Here is a 4,838-nt window from a genome sequence, read left to right as displayed (position 1 = left end):
GCACCAAAGTGTGCCTAGGGTCCTCATTAGCTTTAAACAAATGTCTAGAACCTATCCTTCAAATGCAATAGACTTGAAAACAAAAAAAACACCATTCCAAGGGAGTTTACGGCCGTAAACTCCAAAGGAAATGGCCTTGGGGCCGTAAACTCATCTAGGGAGTGTTTCTAGGCCTCAAACCCTTTCAAGAATTGAACCACCAAGTTGGATTAATTCTAGGAATCATTAGGAACTTCAAAACACACAAAACACCCATGGTTGGGAGTTTACGGCTGTAAACTCAAGAGTTTACAACCGTAAACTCCATGTGTGATGGTATATGGGGAGTAAACTCATATATGGGGTCCTTTGGAACCCTAAACACAAGTGCCTTGTCCCACAATAGCTTAGAAGCAATCCTTAGGGCTTAAAACACTTATATAAAGTGTTTATTATGTATAGGATGTCTTAACATAATCAATTAGTGATTTGAGACTAATTGAGTGCATATATGTGTGATTATATGTTCATTAGGATCGTAGTGTGTGTACAAGCCCTCACTTGACGCCTAACAATCCTACACCGTCTAGTTCATCTAAACTACCAACAACAGGTGAGTTAATACCCCTTAATCAATGTTTTAAATAATTTTAAATGCTTTAATGGGGGGGGGGGGGGAATACAAGTAGAAAACAATATGTTATTAAATCAATCTTATGTATTTTATAACTGTGTTTTCACTCAGTAGATTTCACATATTTCAAAAGGTGACACATGAAATGGTTTTCTATCTTAAAATACCTTGATAACAAAAGTATTAGTTTTGAAACGTTTATTAAAATGACATCGAGTCACTCTTAATTATTGTTCAAAACTCTTAGATATCTTACAAAACCATAAATTTTACATTCTTGAACCAAACTATACTTATACGCATATGTTCATATATATGTTAGAGATTATAGTTTACATCTTTCATTTAGTTTCCCACACCCTTGAGTAGTAAGAGTGTATAAACCTACTTGAACAACTAATTACCTTTCAATAAATTATCATAGGGATAATTTGAAGATATCAAACATTATTCCTATTACAAGGAATCACACAAGAGTCAGTTCATTCATGAGTCTTTACTAGTACATTACCTGATACATGAGTACGTTTACATATGCTTACATGATACATGAATACCTTACATGAGTACCTTTACGTAGATACAGTTACCTGTGTATTACTTACATGAATACTTGTATCTCGAATTGCGAGGATGATTATTAGTACCTTCTGTGTAAATCTTCATGCATATCCCTAGTACCTCGGGATATCTAGACAGGACCCTATCCCTAGTACCTCGGGATACCTAGATGGGTCCCTATCCCTAGTACCTCGGGATATATGGACGGGACTAACCATTCTGGAACCCATCTATTAGCAACTGTGGGTGATGAACATCTACGGATGCCTACGATTATTACTTATACTAGGAGTACCTTTACAGGGACTAACCCTTCCTCTGCCCTGCTGCTGCTACAGAGGACAATTGGACAATCTTCAGATGTTCATTAGGTTATATAGGTCGTGTTAGCACCAGTACCTCCGTCTAACACTTACATTATTACATATTTCCTATTACTTTATTTTGTGATATCTTCACATAAGCGAGTAGTTAGACTAAGTACTTGTTAGCACCAGTACCTCCGGCTAAAACTTACCTGATTATATTTTTCCTATTTACTTTATCTTGTGATACTTTCACATAAACGAGGAGTTAGACTAAGTACTTTAGTACTAGTCAATAGAAAGGAAAAAACTATCATTTTACTTATAGAACATTTAAGTCTTGGTAGAAGACTATCATATACTTTTTCCTATTTACTCTATTTTGTGATACTTTCACATAATCGAGGAGTTAGACTAAGTACTTTATTACTAGTCAATAGAGAGGAAAAACTATCATTTTACTTACAGAACATTCGGGTCTTGGTAGAAGACTACATTTCATACTTGTAGGAAATAAGGGATTTTCTAGGATTTTCAAACTTATATCAATTGTTACATTTAAAGATTTGCTAGACAATCATGACAGTTTTCCAAACAAGACAATGACACTTAAATAATTATGAATTCACTAGCTTTTGGCTAATACTCGCTTTCAAAATAACTTGTATTCTCAGGTCACCAGTTAGACAGGTACGATGTCCAGGCCTTGAGAAGACGGAGCACAATCAAGACTCGTCATGTTTTGATTACTCATTTTTATTATTGTACATTATGAAAGAACACACATGTATTAAAACTATACTTATAATGCAATGGATGATGTTGTTGCTTGTTTATTATATTACACTGTTGTGATACTGTACATGACGTCCTCCACCCCTGAATATTTCCGCCGTTCGTGGTTTTGGGGTGTGACAGTATGAAATTTTAAAACTTAAGAACAACATATATATACAAGTGAAGACTAGCATTTTTGGTGGTTGATTCTTGCTTGGTGGATACTTCTAGAGAAGCTCTTCTTTGAGTTGTTTGCCATCTTTATCAACTTTCGAATTGCGAAAAGAAACCAAGGTCTTCAAAACTTGTAAACTTATTATCTTTATTTTTGGAAAACATGGATGGTTTTCTTTTTGTAAGAAAATCCATACATATTTTTTATGTGAACTTTATAATTGATATTTTTTAGTGACAAAAGTTTACATGTATTTTTGGTCACCAAAAGTTGTCATAGAAAAACAGAGTGTCGTTATATATAATTTTGTGTGTGTGTATGTATGTATGTATGTATGTATGTATGTATGTATGTATGTATATATATATATATGTATATATATATGATGTGAATAAACTAGCGATGGACCTCTTGTGAATGTGTTTGTGTTGATTTGTTGAATCGGTTGGAATATATATATATATATATATATATATATATATATATATATATATATATGTGTGTGTGTGTGTGTGTGTGTGTGTGTGTGTGTGTCTGTGTTTATGTGTATATATGTAGGTATGTATGTATAATGTGTGTAAACTAGCTATTGACCTCTTGTGAATGTTTTTGTTAAAAAGGTTGTAATATTTATTTGTTCATATGGTATGTAATAATTAAATAGACAGTTTTCATTTTGTTTATTTTATATGTAATAGATTAGTTTTAGAAATGTTTTATTTTTATAAAAATGTAACAAGAATGAAGCTGGTGACCATTTTGAAGATCAAAAGTTTATAAACTTGATTTTGTTAAAGTTTCTCAAAGTTTATAAAATTATTTTTATATACTTGCTACATTGTTTTTAAGAAAGTGGGAGGATCAAAACTTTTACAAGATTTTTTGGTCCCTTAATGTCCCTTTAGGAATTGATTTGATATTTTTGTGTTGGCTCACAAAATGTCACTTGATGGTTGGTTTATTTACATATGGTTTGCATGCTTGTGTTCTTTAAATTTATGTTTATATTGTGTTATTATTGTTCAATTAAATTTCACAGGTGTAAAATATTTTGAATATAAATAACATCACAAGGAGTGAAATTTTAATGAAATTTCTAATTTAACATAAAATGATAAAAATGTTTAAAAATAAAACATGATTTATTGTTTAAAACTAACTGAAACTTATTTTATAAAATGTAGTTTTATTAAAAGGTTTATAAGTGTTCTTAAGCACTCAAAGGTAAAACTTAATACTAGTTAATAAATTTAAAATTTGATCGTGTCATATTTATAAAATTTGGTTTCTATAAAAGAATATTGTTAAAATGTGATTTCTAATAAAAATGTTAAAATGTGATTTAAAATAAAAGGTATACCATGGTTTATTGGATGCATGAAATAACCATGATATAATATGTTTTTTTAAACTAGAATTATAAAAATATTAAAGACCTTTTAAAAAAACCTCAAATCTATGTAGTCCTATTTGAATAGTACTCACACATCTCTTGTATGCACTAATGGAAAAAAGGTAACCTAACCACGCAGTGTTATCTTTTGATGGTCAGGATGTATTCATGATTTCTATAACCAAGTTATAGGCTGATTACACAAGTTCATTCAACTAGGTGATTTGATTGGGAATATGTTTTTATAAAGGTCATGTAAGCAATAGAGATCTAAAGTATAAATGAGATCAAACATGTCTATTAAACTTTGTTATTAGAGATCCCATAAGACTAGGAATTATATAGTAGAATATTAATGATATCTGATATGTACCTAGTTGGATCAGATGAATTGGATAAATGTCACCTAACCATTTTATTTATTTTTTTTAACTTGGATCCTAGACTTTGATAACTAATGTTTTTATAAACTAAAAAGGTATTAATTATTGAATATTAAATATTAAAAATACTAAATGAATTTTGTTAAATATTTTTAAACAAAATCCAATCTGGTAACCATGCATCATATGAAACGACCCAAAAATACAACCCAAAAATTTCGTTTTTCAACATAACCAAAAACCGTAATCTGAGTGTCATATCATAAAACCATACATGATGTATCTCAACATAATAATAAAACACTGTGCGGAAAAACTGTATCATATCCATGACATATAAAAATCAAGAACTAAAATCAACTCCCAGGATAAAAGCTGAAGCCGTGGTGTGTGCGATGCCATTATCCCGAGCTCTTCCCTCTGCTAGCGGAAATACCTGAAACCAAAACTAAAACTGTAAGCACGAAGCTTAGTGAGCTCCCCCAAACTACCACATACCATACAATACATATAAAACACATACTGGGCCTTGCCCACTGCATCAGACCGAAGTCTGGAACTAGCTGCATCGGACCGAAGTCCGGAACTGACTGGGACCTTGTCCCCTACATCGGACCAGAGTCCGGAACTA

The sequence above is a fragment of the Lactuca sativa genome, chromosome 3 (genome assembly GCF_002870075.4).
Source record: "Lactuca sativa cultivar Salinas chromosome 3, Lsat_Salinas_v11, whole genome shotgun sequence".
Classification (NCBI taxonomy): domain Eukaryota; kingdom Viridiplantae; phylum Streptophyta; class Magnoliopsida; order Asterales; family Asteraceae; genus Lactuca; species Lactuca sativa.
Note: the sequence above shows the minus strand (reverse complement) of the source record.